Here is a 21921-nt window from a genome sequence, read left to right on the forward strand (position 1 = left end):
CATGAACATTAAATCCTCAAAACATTTACAGGAATATTCCGGGTTCAATACAAGTTCAGCTCAATCGACAGCATTTGTGACATAATCTTGACTCCTTTTCTTTAAAAGGAGACACTTACAATGGAAGTCAATGGGGGCCATTTTTGGAGGGTTTAAAGGCAGAAATGTGAAGCTTATAATTTTATAAAAACACACATTAATTGTACCGTTAAAACTTGTGTATTATTTGAGCTGTAAAGTTGTTTAAATTGTCGTTGAAACTGGAATATTCATTTAAATATTCCATATATTCCAAACTGTAGGTCCATAAAACGCAAGTGAACTTTGAAGCTCATAAAGCACATAATTGCAACATAAAAGTAATTCATAAGACTCCAGTGGATTAATCCATGTCTTCAGATGTGATATGATAGCTTTGTGTGAGAAACAGATCAATATGTAAGTCATGTTTTACTGTAAATCTCCACTTTCACTTTCACATTCTTCTAATGTTTTTGGTGAGTCACATCCTTCGTGCATATCGCCACCTAATGGGCAGGGAAGAGAATTTCTTTATTTGAATGTACGTGAATGGCAATTCAGTCTAAATTAAACCTCAATAAAGATATGTTTATCTCAGGTGTATTTAGAGCATTTTCAGAAGATAAACCCTTACATGATGTATTTACATGTTTATTTTTCTTAATTAGTGTATGAGAAAGGTCATATTTGATCCATTAATTCTCTGAGAATAAAAAAGCATGATTTCAGTGTCTCACAGACACAGTTCTTTAGATCACGAGCATCTCATTAGCCTCTAAATCATAAAGATAATTAGCAGAAGTGATTCACGTTTAGTCTGTGCTGGAGAGAAACATCTGAGACGAGCGAATGAACGGCTCCATAAACTGAAGAAGAAACAGGACACTGGGCTTGTTTTTAATTTTGTAATATTCTTCACTTATACTACACACAGCTGCTCAAATATTAAACTAATGATATACATTCAAACTAATGTATGTATTGCACGCTCTGATATACAGGGAGTTCTCATGAGAAGAAACATTTTCTCATATAGCAGCAGCTGATGAAGGAAGCTCTCAATAATTTATCATCAAACTGATTCATGAAGGTCTCAGGGGGTTTCGGTGTATGTATATCACTCTTTATCTGGAGTCCTATGAGACACATTCTGAATTCTGTCTGTGAATTTGACATTATGGAGTTTAAGGTCACAGAGGTCAAAACTTGACCTGCCAAAAATGTGCTGATTGGAGCAACAAACCACACCTGCAACATGTCCACCTGGATATTTTAGGCAGAGAAAAGAGAAACATTAATAAACTAGTATATTCAATTTGTGCTTGGTGTCAATAAATGAAGCTCACTGAAAATAAAGTTTAGTGTTCAGAGAGGAAATATCAGGATTATCTTCTGAGATATTTCAGATTCATATGAGAAGTTTGCTGGAAGAAAACACTAAATTAAATGCATTTTTTCTCATGGAAGACTGCAGCCAATCCTCAAACATTACACAAACATTACACAAACATTCCCAGCAAATGTTTATTGTTTTATTTATTTTGGTGCAATGTTTGAATTCACTGTTTTGTATGGTACCTTGATCCCACCACGAAAAAATAAAATAAAAAAGGTAATTCTGATGTTATATCCATCAATTGCGAGAAATAAAGTTGAAAGTGCCAGATAAAACATCAAAATTCCAAGAACTAAAATGTTGAAATTGTGAGATATAAAGTAAAAATGGCTAAATATAAAGTCGCAATTGCAAGAAATTGTCGAAATTGCGAGAACATTTTGAAACTGCAAAAAATCTTCAAAATTGTGAGAAATAGTTGAAATTGTGAGATATAATGTTGGAATCGCGAGAAATTGTCACAACTGCAAAAAAAAAAAAACAACAAAAAAAAAGTCACAATTGCGAGAAATAGTCGAAATTATGAGAACATTTTAAAATTGCAAAAAATCGTCAAAATTGTGAAAAATAAAGTCGAAATTGTGAGAAATAGTCGAAATTGTGAGATATAAAATAAAAATGGCAAGATACAAAGTCACAGTTGCGAGAAATAGTCGAAATTATGAGAACATTTTGAAATTGCAAAAAATCTTCAAAATTGTGAGAAATAGTCGAAATAACAAGAAATAATCAAAATTGCAAGAAAATTTTGAAATTGCAAAAAATCTTGTAAATTGCGAGAAATAGTCGAAATTGTGAGATATAATGTTGGAATTGTGAGAAATTGTGACATCAAATCAAAATCTCAAGAAATAAAGTCACAATTTCAAGAAATAAAGTCACAGTTGTGAAAATAACATTGAAATTGTGAGATATAAAGTAGGAATTGCAAGAAATAATCGAAATTGTGAGAAAATTTTGAAATTGCAAAAACTCGTCAAAATTGAGAGAAATAGTTGAAATTAAGGGAAATTGCTGAAACTGCAAGAAATAGTCCAAATTGTGAGAAATAAAGTCTTAATTGTGAGAAATAGTTGAAATTGTGAGATATAAAATAAAAACTGCAGGATATAAAGTAACAATTGTGACAAATAGTCGAAATTGTGAGATATAATGTCGGAATTGCGAGAAATTGTCACAACTGTGACATATTTGCGACATATAAAATCAAAATGGCAAGAAATAAAGTCACAATTTCAAGAAATAAAGCCATAATTGTGAGATATAAATGTTTTTCTTTCCATGACAGATCCGGCTTCCGTAGTTTTGTACATGTCACATAAAGACGTAAATAAAGTTTTCAGACAATGAGAAAAATGTGTTGATATTTCAGACACACGCACTGATTGAGCAGTTGTCATGTCTCTCTGTGGAGTTCAGATATGGATTCATCTGACAGCTGTCTTCATGAAATATTTACATGACAGAAGACTTCAGTGAATAATTCATATCAGCTGTATTTGAGCTCAGAAGACACTGTCAGAAAGTGTCTTTATTCACTGTTTTAAGAATGAAAGATCAAATCCTCAATGTGATGATTAAATCAATAATCAACAGATATGTGGACACACTTTTTATACATGAAAACATACGGACGATATTGAAATTCATTATAGTTATTATAAGACTATTATTGTTGTCTTTTGATAAAAGTCATGTCAGCAGCTCCCAAACTTTTAATGCTTAAAACCTCTACTAACGTCTCTTTGTAGGTCTGTAGACACACATTTTAAAGGAGTAAAATGTTCTATTGATCATTGATCAGCTGAACTCATTTCACACATCACCTTCTGGCATCACCAGAAATGATCACTGAATCATTAAATGGATCTGAGCTCATTTTGGTGAATGTAGTCAAAACAACATGATCACACGGGAAAGTTCCGGTACCCTCGGATCGGCAGCAGTATGCTGACTCACTGACATGCCCTATCTCCCATCGGACATATTTGGAACGGCTCAACAACAGTTACTTTCCCTCGTGACTGGTAGCGTGTTGCATCAGTTGCATGGGAGACCACAGTTCAATCCCCATTCAAACAAGGAAGCAATCACATTTGTATAAACAATCACGAGTGTGATAAGGAGGTTGCATTTTTATCCCTAACATTGCATTTAGTCTCTACTAATGGTTAGGGTTAGATTTGGGTTTTGGTTGGGGAGTAGATTAAATAAAATAAGCATTTCTCTTCACTGTTTTACACCCTGTTCAGCTGAAAACAATTATTTTAACAACTGGCTTCTGGCGACCTCTCCTGGATATAAATGGATATCACACTTGTTTATATGCTCTAAAACACTTACCGCTTTAGCCTCTGGGGGCAGTGTTTTCAAATTCGGTCAACGTATACCGATTTCAGCACACACTTGCTGATTTTTATGTTAGATCAGGCTGATTAAAACACTCGAACCACTTGCATACATTTAAATCCCACAATGCACAAGCACAGAGTAAAAAAATAAAAATTATGCACATGCACAATTATCATTATTGTAATTGATTAAATTATTTATTTAAGGACCAGCTGGTGCTCAGTCTTTTATTGTCATGTGTGAAACAGAAGATGCCCTTATTTTTGCAGCTAATTTTGCCAAATTGTGCAATTAATTTGCAATAATTGAATCTTTAAAATACTACAAATATTAAAAGTATATAATATGTATATATTAATATAATACTTATATATTAATATAGAGTGTGTATGAGTGTATATCTGTGTGTTGTGTGAGTGTGGTGTGAGTGCGTTTGGCATGTGTGAGTGTGTGTGTCTGTGTGTTGTGTGAGTGTGTTGTGTGAGTGTGTGTTTGGTGTGTGAGTGTGTGTTGTGTGAGTGGCATGTGTGTGTGTCGTGTGAGTGCATGTTTGGTGTGTGAGTGTGTGTCGTGTGAGTGTGTGTGTCGTGTGAGTGTGTGTTTGGTGTGTGAGTGGCATGTGTGTGTGTCGTGTGAGTGTGTGTTTGGTGTGTGTGTGTTTGGTATGTGTGTGTGTCGTGTGAGTGCGTGTTTGGTGTGTGAGTGTGTGTCGTGTGAGTGTGTGTGTCGTGTGAGTGTGTGTTTGGCATGTGTGTGTGTCGTGTGAGTGTGTGTTTGGCATGTGTGTGTGTTGTGTGAGTGTGTGTTTGGTGTGTGAGTGTGTGTTTGGTATGTGTGTGTGTCGTGTGAGTGTGTGTTTGGCATGTGTGTGTGAGTGTGTGTTTGGTATGTGTGTGTGTCGTGTGAGTGTGTGTTTGGTGTGTGAGTGTTTGGCATGTGTGTGTGTCGTGTGAGTGTGTGTTTGGTGTGTGTGTCGTGTGAGTGTGTGTTTGGTGTGTGTGTCGTGTGAGTGTGAGTGTGTGTTTGGCATGTGTGTGTGTTGTGTGAGTGTGTGTTTGGTGTGTGAGTGTGTGTTTAGTGTGTGTGTGAAACAGAAATGCCCTTATTTTTGCAGCTAATTTTGCCAAATTGTGCAATTAATTTGCAATACTTGAATCTTTAAAATACTACAAATATTAAAAGTATATAATATGTATATATTAATATAATACTTATATATTAATATATACTGTAATATTTTAATACTGCACTGTAAGTGCTGGGTCTGTGCAAGCCACCTACTGACAGCTGTGTCCCCCCACTTTTAAAATGACTGCTACGCCCCTGCGTCCACAGAACACAAAATTAGATGTTAGTCAGGATGTTTGTCTCATTACAGTCTATTTAATGACAGTCAGTGGTGACAGAGGTCTAAAATCTCCTTTTTGTACCAGTTTGGAACAACATGAGAGTGAGTAAATGACAGAATAGTTATTTTTGGGTGAACTGTCCCTTTAAGAAGTGTGGAATGACTGATATCATGATTCTGTGTGATTCATAGAACTGAAAATCAACTCTGATATGAAATATTTCTGTGAATAATAGTTCTCATGTGAGATAATCTGTGTGTGTCTTTAGCTGTTCCTTTAATGTTTGGTTGTTGTTTAATTCTTTATTCATTTAAACTTGGATTATCAGATTTGGCAATATTGCATTATTTCATGACATATTCATGTCAATAAAACCATTTTTAACTGAAATTTTGAATGAGTGTGTATTTTACATGAAATAATTTTTTTATTAAAAATATTTTAAATTAAAATAAAACATTTATAAAAATATGTTCTTAATTAGAAAATAAAAAATCTTGTAAATAAGGTAAAGTTGTTATGTTTGTTACAGTATGTAATGTGTATGTTTGGGTTAGTCCAAAATAATTATACATACACTACCGGTCAAAAGGTTAGAAACACTCATTCTTTATTATTATTATTATTTTTCACATTTTAGAATAATAGTAAAGTCATTAAAACTATGGAATAACATAAATGGAACTATGGGAATGATGTTGTGACTAAAAATCCAAAATAAATCAAAACTGTGTTATATTTGAGCATCTTCAAAGTAGTCACCCTTTGCCTAGAATTTGCAGACATGTACTCTTGACATTTTCTCAACCAACTTCTTGAGGTATCACCCTGAGATGCTTTTTAAACAGTATTGAAGGAGTTCCCATCTATGTTGGGCACTTATTGGCTGCTTTTCTTTATTATTTGGTCCAAGTCATCAATTTCAAAAACTTTTTTTATTATTACATTTTAGTTTTATAATGAAATAAATTAATATGTGCACAATTATATTTTTGTCTACAAAACTAATTTCAAACATTTAAGCATACGCCTACAGATCAAAAGATTTTTAAGATCATGAGAAACATTTCAGTCAAGTGTTTCAAAACTTTTGACCGGTAGTGTATATAGGTATATAAAACAACTGAAGTCTCTGGTTTCCATTATGATGAAGTAAATGTGTGCAATTTTAAATAACTGGATTGGGCGACTCCAGACCCTGCCTTTATGAAGTGTGTGTGTGTCGTGTGAGTGTGTGCGTGTCTGAGTGTGTATGTGTGTGTGAGTGTGTATGTGTGTGTGAGTGTATATCTGTGTGTTGTGTGAGTGTGTGTGTTTGGCATGTGTGTGTGTGTGTGTGTCGTGTGAGTGTGTGTTTGGTGTGTGTGTGTTTGGCATGTGTGTGTGTGTGTGTGTCGTGTGAGTGTGTGTTTGGTGTGTGTGTGTTTGGCATGTGTGTGTGTGTGCGTGTTTGGTGTGTGTGTGTCGTGTGAGTGTGTGTTTGGTGTGTGTGTGTTTGGCATGTGTGTGTGTCGTGTGAGTGTGTGTTTGGTGTGTGAGTGTGTCGTGTGAGTGTGTGTTTGGTGTGTGTGTGTGTTTGGCATGTGTGTGTGTCGTGTGAGTGTGTGTTTGGTGTGTGAGTGTTTGGCATGTGTGTGTGTGTCATGTGAGTGTGTGTTTGGTGTGTGAGTGTGTGTGTTTGGCATGTGTGTGTGTCGTGTGAGTGTGTGTGAGTGGCATGTGTGTGTGTCGTGTGAGTGTTTGTTTGGCATGTGTGTCATGTGAGTTTGGCATGTGTGTGTGTCGTGTGAGTGTGTGTTTGGTGTGTGAGTGTGTGTTTGGTATGTGTGTGTGTCGTGTGAGTGTGTGTCGTGTGAGTGTGTGTTTGGTGTGTGAGTGTTTGGCGTGTGTGTGTCGTGTGAGTGAGTGTTTGGTGTGGGAGTGTGTGTTTAGTGTGTGTGTTTGGTGTGTGAGTGTTTGGCATGTGTGTGTGTGTCGTGTGAGTGTGTGTTTGGTGTGTGAGTGTGTGTGTTTGGGATGTGTGTGTGTCGTGTGAGTGTGTGTGAGTGGCATGTGTGTGTCGTGTGAGTGTTTGTTTGGCATGTGTGTCGTGTGAGTTTGGCATGTGTGTGTGTTGTGTGAGTGTGTGTTTGGTGTGTGAGTGTTTGGCATGTGTGTCGTGTGAGTTTGGCATGTGTGTGTGTCGTGTGAGTGTGTGTTTGGTGTGGGAGTGTGTGTTTGGCATGTGTGTGTGTCGTGTGAGTGTGTTTTTGGCGTGTGAGTGTGTGAGTGTTGTGTGAGTGTTTGGCATGTGTGTGTGTGTCGTGTGAGTGTGTGTTTGGTGTGTGAGTGTGTGTGTTTGGCATGTGTGTGTGTCGTGTGAGTGTGTTTGGTATGTGTGTGTGTCGTGTGAGTGTGTGTTTGGTGTGCGAGTGTTTGGCATGTGTGTCGTGTGAGTTTGGCGTGTGTGTGTCGTGTGAGTGTGTGTTTGGTGTGGGAGTGTGTGTGTTTGGCATGTGTGTGTGTCGTGTGAGTGTGTGTTTGGTGTGTGAGTGTTTGGCATGCGTGTGTGTTGTGTGAGTGTGTGTTTGGTGTGTGAGTGTGTGTTTAGTGTGTGTGTGAGTGTGTGTTTGGTGTGTGAGTGTTTGGCGTGTGTGTGTCGTGTGAGTGTGTGTGTTTAGTGTGTGTGTCGTGTGAGTGTGTGTTTGGTGTGTTTGTGTCGTATGAGTGTGTGTGTGTGTGTGTCGTGTGAGTGTGTGTGTTTGGCATGTGTGTGTGTCGTGTGAGTGTGTGTTTGGTGTGTGAGTGTTTGGCATGTGTGTGTGTCATGTGAGTGTGTGTTTGGTGTGTTTGTGTCGTATGAGTGTGTGTGAGTGTGTGTGTTTGGCATGTGTGTGTGTCGTGTGAGTGTGTGTGTTTGGCATGTGTGTGTGTCGTGTGAGTGTGTGTTTGGTGTGTGAGTGTTTGGCATGTGTGTGTGTGTCGTGTGAGTGTGTGTTGTGTGAGTGTGTGAGTGTGTGTGTTTGGTGTGTGAGTGTGTGTTTGGTGTGTTTGTGTCGTGTGAGTGTGTGCTTGTCTGGCATGTGTGTGTGTCGTATGAGTGTGTGTTTGGTGTGTGTGTGTTGTGTGAGTTTGGCATGTGTGTGTGTTGTGTGAGTGTGTGTTTGGTGTGTGTGTCGTGTGAGTGTGTGTTTGGTGTGTGTGTGTGTTTGGCATGTGTGTGTGTGTCGTGTGAGTGTGTGTGTTTGGCATGTGTGTGTGTCGTGTGAGTGTGTGTTTGGTGTTTGGCATGTGTGTGTGTCGTGTGAGTGTCGTGTGAGTGTGTGTTTGGCATGTGTGTGTGTCGTGTGTGTTTGGTGTGTGTGTCGTGTGAGTGTGTGTTTAGTGTGTGTGTGTGTCGTATGAGTGTGTGTTTGGCATGTGTGTGTGAGTGTGTGTTTAGTGTGTGTGTAGTGTGTGTGTATGTCGTGTGAGTGTGTGTTTAGTGTGTGTGTCGTATGAGTGTGTGTGTGTGTGTGTGTGTGTGTGTGGAAAAAGAGTGAGGAAACAGAAGGGGAAAGAGAGGAAAACACGTGCGCATTTCCTCCTGCTGTAGCGCGAGCACATTCACGCTCTTCATAGTCCGCGCGCTCTCGCTCGGTCCGGTTACTGGAGCCGCTTCAGTTCAGTTCGGTGGGATTTCTTTTCTGATAATGATGAAGACGAGGAAGTTTTTGGGTGCTGTTTAAAGACTTTGGAACAGGACGCAGATCTGTGGAGGATGAGCTCGTAAACTACAGCAGACTGTCTGACATCAGCGATTAACGGTGAGATTCACACAGAACCGGACTGATTCGGACTCACCGGTGGGTCTAATCCAGTCTGGTCGAGTATAATTGTGTGTGAGTGTGTGTGTATGTATGTATGCATGCATGCATGCGTGTGTGTGTGTGTGTGTGTGTATGCATGCATGCATGCGTGTGTGTGTGTGTATGTATGCATGCATGCGTGTGTGTGTGTGTGTGTGTGTGTATGTATATGTATGCATGCATGCGTGTGTGTGTGTGTGTGTGTGTGTGTGTGTATATGTATATGTATGCATGCGTGTGTGTGTGTATATGTATGCATGCGTGTGTGTGTGTGTGTGTGTGTATGTATGCATGCATGCGTGTGTGTGTGTGTGTGTGTGTGTGTGTATGTATATGTATGCATGCATGCGTGTGTGTGTGTGTGTGTGTGTGTGTGTATGTATATGTATGCATGCGTGTGTGTGTGTATATGTATGCATGCGTGTGTGTGTGTGTGTGTGTGTGTGTGTGTATGTATGCATGCGTGTGTGTGTGTGTGTGTGTATGTATGCATGCGTGTGTGTGTGTGTGTGTGTGTGTATGTATGCATGCGTGTGTGTGTGTGTGTGTGTGTGTGTATGTATGCATGCGTGTGTGTGTGTGTGTGTGTGTGTATGTATGCATGCGTGTGTGTGTGTGTGTGTATGTATGCATGCGTGTGTGTGTGTGTGTGTGTGTGTATATGTATGCATGCGTGTGTGTGTGTGTGTATATGTATGCATGCGTGTGTGTGTGTGTGTATATGTGTGCATGCGTGTGTGTGTGTGTGTGTGTATATGTATGCATGCGTGTGTGTGTGTGTGTGTATATGTATGCATGCGTGTGTGTGTGTGTGTGTATATGTATGCATGCGTGTGTGTGTGTGTGTGTGTGTATGTATGCATGCGTGTGTGTGTGTGTGTGTGTGTATGTATGCATGTGTGTATGTGAGTGTGTGTGTGTGTGAGAGTGTATGCGTGTGTGTGTATGTGTGTGTATATATATGTGTGTGTGTGAGTGAGTATGGGTGTGTGTGTGTGAGTGTGTGTGTGAGAGAGAGTGTATTTGTGTGTTTAAAACAGTGTAAATGTACCATTACTCTGATGTAAATGTACAGGTTTTTAATCTCCAGATATTGTTGTTTTTTCAGGTAAGGTGTTCTTACATTATTATCTAATTATTATTAATTTATTCAGAGCAGTTTAATGTGCATTGAGATCTTAATTAGCGGTATACTGACCATTATCATATGGCTCATTCTATAATTTAGGGTACATTCAATGTCCATTGATGATAATTATATATTTTCTAACCATTTTCTTCAGAAATATCCCATTTTATCCATTAAGAGAAAGCATGTTATAATGTCACACAAATATGTTGTGCACCCCATGTTTCATTTTGCTTGAAATTGTCATGATGTCTCTTAATTGACAGTTTTTTGCATTATCCGTGAAGTGAGAGGGTCTTAAGTTCAAAATAATGAATACAAAATGTTAAAGTCAACATTATCTATATTTAATTTCTTTTTTAAATTCTAAACACTTCAGAAAAAATAGTATTTTTTAGATTGAGTTTGACATTTTAATAAAGAAAATATCTTATTGTATTCATGTCCACAATAGTTCTGTCAACTCTGTTACTAAATAAACACCACCTGCAACTCAAAAATGGTGTATCCCAAAATTAACTACATATTGTTCCTTTGCAAGTTAAAACAGATCTTCGTATGTGAATGGTGTCAGTGGTGTGTTTTGTGAAAAATTAAAATAAAAGCAGGATATTGATTTTCCAACTGTTACTTTCATCTTCAACTGTTACATCTGATTTTTTTTTTAACATGTCAAATAATAGGAATCCTGCTTCTGATATCCTTCAAGTTATATTTTACATCCACAAAGGTCAGAGTTTTGCATCACATCTCTTAAAACTACCAAAATTATATTTAAGGAAGATTTATGACTAGTGACCATGCTGAAAATATCACATAAATATCTGCAAAAACATAAAATGTTCTAAATGATTTGAAAAGCATTACTGCACATATGGCAGAATAGACAAAAGAAACATTAATTACGTGTGTTACTTGAAGTATAGCATGTAATGACATGCAGTTTGTATGTAACATAGTTGACAAACTCACGAGAGAAAACATCCTTTCCCTTATATCAGAAAGGAGTTTAATGCTTAAGCTTTGCAGCTGGTAGAAATGTTACATTGAAGAAATATATGAACTTAAATCAATAGTTGTTTTATTGAGAAAGCACTTTTATTTGTTGACATGAAATGTACCCCCAATTACAGAATGAGCCATGTACTATAAATGTGCTATTTCATTCATTTATTGTCACTGTCACAAACCAAACAAAGTGTCAGAAGTACCATAGTACTACCATTTTTGTTTTGTTTTTTTGGACATGTACCATGGTATTTTTTGAAGTAATATTGAGTATAATGTAAGCTAAATACAGTGATATATGTGTATGGAAATGATTCAGCACCACAGGATATATCAAATTACACAGTTTACCATCTGATATCACTTTGCCATGTCGTTCTGCCACAGTAGGGTACAACAGGACTAAAAGCACACATTAAGGAGAATTAGCTTAAAAATATAAAAAATAATTTTTATTGAGTATTGATGGAGCAACATCATTTGTGTGAAAAGAAATAATAAACAAAGGTTGTTTTGATTAGAATTAAGTAAAGAAAAAAGAAGTTTGACAAGGGAGAATTGTATCCCTCACTTGGGGGTTTTAATAATTTCATGTCAATATAGGGGCAAAATTTGTCAACTAATGCAAATATTTTTAGACCACAAGATGCTTTCTTTTTTTTTTTCTTTGTAACAAATTAAGATATTATTCAAAGTAGTTCCACTTCAGAAAATATTTAACCATTTCCTGTTAATTTCAAACACATTTGGCATTTTATAACATCTCCAGTATGAATCTATAAAAACTGAGTTTTTAAAAAGTTATTAAAAAAACTTTTGATTTAGGGGAGTCTGGGTAGCTCAGTGAGTACTGACGCTGACTACCCCACTTGGAGTTGTGAGTTTGAATCCAGGGCGTGCTGAGTGACTCCAGCCAGGTCTCCTAAGCAACCAAATTGGCCCAGTTGCTAGGGAGGGTAGAGTCACATGGGGTAACCTCCTCGTGGTCGCTATAATGTGGTTCTCGCTCTCGGTGGGGCGTGTGGCGAGTTGTGCGTGGATGCCGCGGAGAATAGCGTGAAGCCTCCACACACGCTATGTCTCCGTGGTAACGCGCTCAACAAGCCACGTGATAAGATGCGCGGATTGACGGTCTCAGACGCGGAGGCAACTGAGATTCGTCCTCCTCCACCCAGATTGAGGCGAGTCACTACGCCACCACAAGGACTTAGAGCGCATTGGGAATTGAGCATTCCAAATTGGGGAGAAAAAAATAAATAAAAAAAACTTTGATGTAATCACCTTGAACAAAACTGAAAATGACATACGTATTTTGTCTCAGAATAAATGTGATCATTTTAAGGATTCTCATTAACTACATACATTTGCAACATTTTTAAAATGATTAAATATTAGATCAAATGATCTGAAAATCAACCTCACATGTGAGTCAGTATGATGAACCAAAGAGAACTGATGATGATGAGAGTTCAAGTGTTTTTAAAAGCTTGAAGGTTTTTTTTTGGTCTTCATTTGTCTGGTTGTGTAGTCGAGTGAGTTAGTGAATCGTGTCACAAACGTGTGTGAGAGTAAACAGAGTTACTAAAACTCGTTCTAATAGAAGACAGAAGTGGGCTCTGGATTTGAAAGAAACTGTTAATGTTAGGGAACACTTGTGACTGTAACACACTGAAGTTTGTATGTGTTGAGGCTGAAGATTGTGTGATTTAGTTATTTTCCCATGTGAAGCTCAAGCTGTTATTAACATTAAAGCTGCACTCAGTAGTTTTTTAAACATGTCGTTTTGGACTTACACTGACACCTAGTGGCGTGGATGCAGCATCAAACACAATAGTTTTCCGTTACCATTGTAGAAATCAGAGGTAGACCAATATATATTGGTTTTACCGATTAATCTATGCCGATAGTTGGCGGTGGAGGGTTCTACTGTTAGAACGCATTGGTTGAACAGTACAACAACGGCCTGTAGAGGTGAAATAAAAAACAATGACACCTCATGGGGATTTGCTGTATCTAAATTGTCATCATTGACAATACTGATCCATATTTTTATCCTCACTTCAATGCATATTTTGTTATTTTGGTTAGATAATCAAGTGTTCTAAATTGAAGTAAGATATGGACACGTCCCCCGTCAGCACGTCGTGTCTTCAACTTCATGTCTTGTGAATAATAATATAAATACAAACTCTTTTATATGGTGAATTCATAGTCTATAAAAAGCTGATTACTTGTATGTAGAGCATTGTAATGGAGAAAAGTCTCTGTCATTTCAAAATAAGAGTCCCGGTGTATTTCGGGCTTGTTTGGAGTTAAAGTGCTAAATAAAAATGTTCTGGTTATTATTGAGGTTTTGGTTGAACAATAAATTGCATCTGGGATTTTATTCATTTTGGACTCTTGTAGCCCCTGTGTCTGTGCCCATCATAGTAAGGAAAATCTTCTTTTATTTTTTTAAGAGATTTTTCCACCACATTAGATATCGGTATCTGCAAAATCCACCATCGGTCGACCTCTAGTAGAAATTCATTGTTCATAGTGTTAATCCATCTCAAGTGGTCCAATACAGGTTGCTTGACCATTTTAAATTTTCCAGTTTTTTTTTGGAGTGATTACTTCTATTTATTGATATTGCAAAACCACCAGTTTTTAATTTTTATTTTACCTGGTTTAACCACAACGGCCATCTTTGTGTCATGGCACACGACACATTTTGGTTATACAGCTGTTTACAGAAACCTCAATAACTCGGCTCAGGATAGTGCTAGCTCCTTGAAACAAAAACTGATCTATAGAGCACATTACAAGGTACATATATAAACATTTTCACATTCTTGTTCCACTTAGACCTTAAAGGAATAGTTCACCCAAAAATGAAAATTTGCTGATGATTTACTCATCCTCAGGCCATCCAAGATGTATCTGAGTTTCTTTCTTCATCAAAACAGAATTTAAGATTTTTAGGATTTCATTTCAGGCCTCCTCCTCTAAACAATGCAAGTGAATGTACTCCATATTTTGATGGTCAAAAATGCATATTTAGGTGCATCAATATAATCCACACGACTCCAGTCGACAAATAAATTTCTTCTGAACCCAAACGATTGATTATTTTTAGAAACAAAACAATGCTTATATACTTTTTAACTACAAATGTTCGCTTCTGTACATCTCTGTGACGCGCTGATGTAAGCTCATTGGTAAGGTCACGTGTCACGTGGAGGAGGAGTCAGGAAGCACGTCATTGTTTACAAGAGAAACTTGCACAGACCGAGTGCCGTTCACAAACCAAAACAGTCCAAAATGATTTCAAACACTATGTCAGAGGATTTTGATTTTAGAAGAGGAGCGCTGTACAAAAGTTTAATTGTCTTTGCTGTAGATTTGTATTTGTATAAATGTATTGGTCATAATGGTCGTTTGGCATGTGTATTCTGGATGCTTCAACCTTCAGAAACCCCAAAGAAAATGCACGCCGGGAAAAATATTAACTTTTCATTGATTGCCTATACATGATCATGATCGACTGAAGCTCTGGCTTATCGCACTGAACCTGGATATCAGTACACCCCTACATTCTCTCAAATATCGGAGGGTGTGCAGAGAACATTTTACGTCTGAGGATTTCAGACCATCGAAAGAAACAAGGCTCAATGTCTGAATTCATCGTCTGTGCCCGTGCTATTTTTCCAGCGAACTCAGGTATGTGTGAACTTTGTCATATAGTCTATATATTTCTATATAGTAGCTATAGTAACAAACAAAACATGATACTTACTGTACTGATAGGGTGCCATTGGGTCCTTCTGGCCTCGGATGGCGCTTCCAGTTTATTTGTGGCAAACTGAAAAACACCTCTAAAAACGCTGGGGCTCAGTAATGGTGGAAAACCATTATGTTCGGTAATGCAGCTAGGACTAGGAGTGTTCTCACCGGCTGCCTCGCTAATTGTTTACAATGGTGGGATTGCTATGGTCCAGTCGTGGCTCTCTGTTGGCATTGGCTGGCATGTACTACATGTGCACCACCATGTGTCCATAGATCTCTGCCTCCATGAGACTCGTGATTGCGCTGCTGCTGCAGCCTCCTCCATCTCCCTCAGTTCCTCATCGGTGGATTCGGGCTCAAATAGGTAGAGTTGGGTGAAAAACTCCATCTCTTCTAAAATCAAAATCCTCCGACATCGTTTTTGAAATAGTTTTGGACTGTTTTGGTTTGTGAACGGCGCTTGGTCTGTGCAAGTTTCTCTTGTAAACAATGACACGCTTCCTGACTCCTCCTCCACATGACGCGTGACCTTACCAACGAGCTTACGTCATCCCTCTCATGAGCGCACGTCACAGAGATGTACGGAAGCGAACATTTGTAGTTAAAAAGTATATAAGTATTGTTTTGTTTCTAAAAATAACTTTTTTTGCATTCACTTGCATTGTTTAGAGGAGGAGGCCTGAAATGAAATCCTACAAATCTTAAATTCTGTTTTGATGAAGAAAGAAACTCAGATACATCTTGGATGGCCTGTGGGTGAGTAAATCATCAGCAAATTTTCATTTTTGGGTGAACTATTCCTATAAGTCCTAATGTAATGCTCAAGATTGCTCAAAGTTGCACTTTTAGGGTCAGTTTATAATGGGAAGGGTTCAAGTCTCAGTCCTAATGTTTTTTAGGGGGTACCTAGGTAAGTATAGTGTGCATGCAGAACATTTCAGGTTTGAGACTTCTCTTATTTCTTTTTTAAGGGGGCAAGAAAGTGCAATTTGTTTTTTTAATTCCCCTCACTTCCGAATTGATTATTTCAGGTGGGGGACCAGATAGGAACCTGAAATTTTCACAGAAGTACGTCCTCTATAGTCGCATTCTGCTGTAAAATATTTGAGTTTGAGATTCCACTGGTTACAGAGCTAGGGTTAGTAGAAATCTGGGGAAGAGCCTATTTATTCATGCGTTTTGAGAAATGAACACATGTAATATAAGCATAACAAATAATAAAAATGAACAGTGGGATAAGCGATAAGTGCAGCAGGATGCGGCAGTTTGAGAGAGACAGAGCCACATGCAGCTGCCATGTATGCATGTGTCTTTTTGTTTTATTAAATATTGCTTTGACTGTTCAGCCGGTTCCCGCCTCCTCCTTTCCCATTTGAACCTTGTTACATTGGTGCCGAAGCCCGAGAAGGAAGGAGGGATGCGCTGTCGTGGAGTCCTCGCCACTGCCATCCACACAAATGAGCAGTCGCTGCCGGCCGCCTGGATGCGGAGTAATGGCCGCCATCCGCGAGGGGAGGAAGGGCTCACTGTCGGCCGTCTGGAGTGGTGGAGCTGCTGCTAGGGGTGGAAGTGCTCCCTACCGGCCGCCAAAACGCAAAGTGGTGTTCCATCCACCAGGGGTCGGAGGACTTGCTCCGGTCCGCCCGGGAAGGAGCAGCTGTCGTCCACCATCTCTCACTGTCGCTCTGCCTTGCCCTTTCCCTCTCCTCTTTTTTTGTTTTTGTTTTTCCCTCCCCTCGTCCCCCTCCCTAGCTCTAGAGAGGCAGGCGGGGCCGGAAGTGGGGTGGATGTACGTCATGCCGGGGGTTCCCCGGCCTGAGGCAAAGGAGGGAGGAGTGTGACGAGGAGGAGGGCGGGGTCGGGCATGCGTAGTCACAATCCAATCGGGCTAATCAGCCGAGCAGAGGGATAAGTGCATCGGGATGTGGCAGTTCAAGAGAGAGAGAGCCACATGCAGCTGCAGTGTGTGCGTTTGAGTTCTGTGTCTTTTTGTTTCATTAAATATTATTTTGACCGTTCAGCCGGTTCCCGCCACCTCCTTTCCCATGAAACTAGTAACCTTGTTACATTGACATACCACAGTTTCAAGCTACATGTTTGATGAGAGGCTGTGGCAGTAGTCAATTCGGCAGGTGTCAGTTTTCATGAGTAGTGCAGAATAATATTTTATCATTTCTTTAAAAAAACAGTAAAACAATTGTCTTAAAATAGTATTTGAAAATCCACAAAATCAAAGTCGTGTAGTTATTCTTCACTCAAAAAAAACAACAACATTTGTGCAGGCTCTCATGTATTCAAGGTCCAAGGAAAGTATTTTAATTCATTTTACTTGATTTTATATATTTACATTAATGCATTTGGCAGAGCGACTTACAGTGCATTCACGTATGCATTTTATCAGTTTGTGTGTTCCCTGGGAATCGAACCCATGTGATCTTGGCGTTGTGAGCGCCATGCTCTACCAATTAAGCTCTTTTTTTTTTTGTAGAAAATGCTATAAATGTTTTTCAAAAATGTATGAAACCAAATTTGGACACAGATTACATTTCTTCAAACTTTACATATTTGTGTTTTAAACTAGATTTTTTTTTTTTTTAAAGATTTCTAATTTTTATGACCTCATAAAACAGCTGTTATAAATGTACTGATATGAAAATGACCATTCATTTCTTAAGGATTACAACATTTTTGATGAGGAAACAGTTGTTCGCGTCGTTTGAGTGATCCGATCACAAAATGTTTTAGACTGAGCACTTGTGATCAGATCATCTGAGATGGATCTTAATACCAGGTGTAACATGGCCATGCTGTGCGTCGACCATTATACAAAGGTGCCTGGAATTGTTCCTGGCAGGCAGCAGATGCCCTAACCCCAATCCTAATCCTAACAATATGGAGCCTGCCAGGAACAACTCGAGGCATCATTACTCATGTGAGTGTGTCTCTTTTAAAGCAGCACTGGTGTGAGTCTGTGATAACACCTAGTATTACCGTCATCCAACTTTAATTGAACTCGTTAATTATGTACTCAAGAATTTGTATTCACATAATCTTCCAAGGATGTTTCAAAGGCAAAAATATGATCATAAAGTGAGAGTCTCTAGTGGGATGTAATAGAACAAAAACTCTATTGTGAACGGCCGTATGACAGCAGTGTTAAGAGAAATGCAATTACTACATATAATCAGCGGGGAAAGAGTATATTTAATTACTTCATCCTTCAGGTTTTGTGTGGCTGTCAGTGTGAAACATGCACTCTTTTATTCCTCTGAACGTGCAGGAGTTTAGATCAGTCTCAAGGTTAATGCTGCACGCTTGCGTTACGGTTAATTCATGATGGGGATTTCAGAGCAAACACTGGCCTGACCTCAGATCAGCAGAATCCACTAGAGAAAGCAACCTGATCTCATGGAAATGACGTGACTGTGGCAACAATTTCGCAAAATGACAATATGTACTATGTATATTATACATTTATTATGACAATATGTATTTTTCCCCAATTGCTTGTTGTAGGCAAGATAGGCTATGTTCGTGTGCATCAGCTGCGCTTATTTAGAGCCCTAGAAATATAATTTATTCTTTCACAAATTCCATGTGTTCCATGTTATTTTTTCGGAATTCTGTTGTTTGACAGTTTAATTCAATTGGTGTCTAATTAAGTATTAAAACTTAAATCAAATGAAAATAGAATCATTTAATTTTCAACATAACATTGATTTCATTTGATCAAATAAAGTGATTTTATACAGAACCTCACAGCACAATCCAAAATACAACATTGGAGTTATTTTGTCCAAGAAAGTGCTGCACAACAGAGCATCACAGATGTCAGATTAAATCTAATAAAAATTACTGATATTAGGGATGTACAGGCCGAAAATGGCATATTTTGTCATTAACAATTTTTATTGATTCAAAAGTACACAAGAGTAAAACACAACACATACACATCAAATCAACATTTAACATTTAACCCCCACTAACATCCCTCCCCAATTACCAACCCCACCCTGACCCCCAACGAACACCCCTGTGGTCAAATATAATAATACACACACACACAAAAAAAGAAAAATTAAATATATAATAAACATAATTAAACTAGACTTCTCTCACCCCATCCCCTCTCCGTGAGCCCCCCAAAAATGCTAAATAATTACCCCATTTCCTGACAAGTCCCCAAACCCCAGCCTTCTACCTGCCACCTCCTCAAAAGCTGCCACCCTCCCCATCTCTGCACACCACTCGAGGAATGATGGCGCTCCGTCCGACTTCCAAACACTTAAAATAATCGCCAATCATAACACTGGTCAGAACCCAATTTTTTATATGTTTATCCCCCAAATTTATGACCGTCCCATCGCCCAAAATACAGAGTCTGGGGCAAAGTAAAATTTGAGTGCTCAAAACGTCACACAAACAACTCTGAACCTTCAACCAAATTTCTTGGATCTTAACACACCCCCAAAAGACATGGGTTGTGTCTCCATCTACTGATTGGCATTGCCAGCCGGTGGGTGTGTCTTTAAGATCAAGCCTATACAATCTAGAGGGAGTCCAATAGACTCAATGTAAAATCTTAAATTGCATCTGGTGCACCCTTACATCTCTAGATGCAGACTTTTATTTTATTTTATTTTTTGGGGGGATTTTTCCCCTTTTTTCTCCCAATTTGGAATGCCCAATTCCCAATGTGCTCTAAGTCCTCGTGGTCGCGTAGTGACTCGCCTCAATCCGGGTGGTGGAGGATGAATCTCAGTTGCCTCCGCGTCTGAGACCGTCAATCCGCGCATCTTATCACGTGGCTTGTTGAGCGCGTTGCCACGGAGACATAGCGCGTGTGGAGGCTTCACGCCATCCACCGCGGCAACCACGCTCAACTCACCATGCGCCCCACCGAGAACAAACCACATTATAGCGACCACGAGGAGGTTACCCCATGTGACTCTACCCTCCCTAGCAACCGGACCAATTTGGTTGCTTAGGAGACCTGACTGGAGTCACTCAGCACGCCCTGAATTCGAACTCGTGGACTAGTGAACTTCAGGGGTGGTAGCCAGCGTATTTTACCACTGAGCTACCCAGACCCCCTCTAGATGCAGACTTGACATTTTTTTAGAATCCTATCCCACACCCCCTCCTCCAATACCAAGTGTAAATCTTAATCCCCAAAAATGGCATATTTATAATTAAATGTGTAGTTATAGAAAAAGTGGTTTTGGTGCATTTCTAATAATAACATTTTTAATTTAATTAGACAGAGTCTAATTAAAAATTATAATTTTGAGTTTTCGGGCCAGTGTGTCCAGAATTTTCGGTTTTGGTCAAGAATTTTCATCACTAATAAATATATTGTTGTTTTTGTTGTAATGATACTCCGTGATCACATACACTACTTTCTATGTTTGCCCAAATAAGTGTTATTGTGGTGACAGTTTAGTGGCAATGGAAGTCTTGACTAAATTTTCAGAACCAGGAAAACACTATATTTATGCTAAGTAGGAATGCTCCGATCATGGTTTTTACAGCTGATACCGATCACCAATTTTCTTGCCACCTAATCCTCTGATCCCGATACTGATCATGTCAGATTTGATCAGGATCTCTGTCATAACTGGATATATTGAAACTTTCTGCACATTGTCACTATTAATTGAATTTTCCTCTTCCCACTTTGCCTAGTTTGTGCTGACAAAAAAATTAAAAAGTTTAAAAGGCTTATATTAAAAAGCTTTTTTAATAAGACTTTAAAACAAGTATACAGTAGGCTAACAAAATATTCTCTATATTAAGATAGACCTTCACAGAACATTCCCAGTAGTGCCATCTTTGATTTTTAATGGGAATGACAACGAGGCTGTGAGGGACAGATTTACATCTCTTCAATGGCTCCTAGATCACATCTGATTTTCCACAACTCGTGATGTCTACTGAATGTTCTTGGAAAGATATTTTTTCAGTCATAATTTAGTAATATATGATCATTTTCCATGCTGTTTTTAACCCTCTGTCTGAAACGCTCGGTTTTGGTCTAAGCGCCTACTTAAAACTTCAATGTAAATGCCCACTGTTATGAATGGCTAACATCGTGCAGCCCCTCAAATACAGCCATATTTGAAATTCAGTCGGAAGAGAATGAACAAGCTCCACAACATTATAAAACTAAATTTCAGGGTTTACATATAATGCACATCCAACACATTGCATCTGAATATACTGAACTGTTCATCTCAAGCACAGCTGTTAACGCAGAGCATGAAACAGTCATGACATTTGACATATTCATGATTTAAATGGTTTACTTACTGTTTTGCATCGGGGCCAAGTGTTATTAACTGCACCATCCTTCAATAACAGTTCCTTTGCAAAGCTTGAATCGTTTTATGACTGGTTCACAAGCAATTAGGGGTGGGAGAAAAAATCGTTTCAGTGATGCATCGCAATTCTTTCCCCAACGATTCTGAAACAATTCTCAAAACATTCAGAATCGATTCTGAGATCAGTTTAAACCACAGCTGCACAGTGGTGCATGCCAGAGACACTAGAAACAAATACGCCCGTTAGACGCTCATACACTAAAGCCAAGCGCACAAACACAGCTGTTTGCAGACTAGGTGTATCTCTCCATTTCTTTGGCTGTTACTCATTGCCGGTCTCTCGCTCATGGGGACATTGCGCACACATGATGACTCGGGTTTGAAATCCACTGTAGCGTTTATGACGGGGTCAAGCGAACTTAGACTTAAAGTCGCAGAGCAAACAGATGAAACCATGCATACGAGGTGCTTGATACATTTCTGAAGCAACAACCCCGCTATTTAAACCGATTCTGATGAGGACAGAAGCTGACATCTGCACTCTCACAGAAGCAGATATCTCATCCAACTTCTAGTTGTGGTTATAGTTAAAAATACAAATTAACAGGCATAGTCAAGTTTATTTCTAAAGCACATTTAAAACAACAGAAGTTGACCCAAAGTGCTGAACAGCCAAAAATTGCATAGATTAAATTTAATTAATAATTAAATTCTATTAAATAAAAATTACTAACAATGTTTTAAAGAAAAA

General features: G+C 38.7%; 1 protein-coding gene across 1 annotated transcript in view; it reads left to right on the plus strand.

Moving 5' to 3' along the window:
• The first annotated feature begins 8629 nt into the window (after positions 1 to 8629).
• The window catches only part of LOC127423509 (C-terminal-binding protein 2-like), a 60613-nt gene continuing 47321 nt past the window's right edge, over positions 8630 to 21921 (plus strand). The window contains exon 1 of the mRNA XM_051667880.1: positions 8630 to 8903. The gene's annotated coding sequence lies outside the window, so the exon portion shown is untranslated. The remainder of the gene's footprint in view (positions 8904 to 21921) is intronic.

This window comes from Myxocyprinus asiaticus, chromosome 32 (assembly GCF_019703515.2).
Source record: "Myxocyprinus asiaticus isolate MX2 ecotype Aquarium Trade chromosome 32, UBuf_Myxa_2, whole genome shotgun sequence".
NCBI lineage: Eukaryota > Metazoa > Chordata > Actinopteri > Cypriniformes > Catostomidae > Myxocyprinus > Myxocyprinus asiaticus.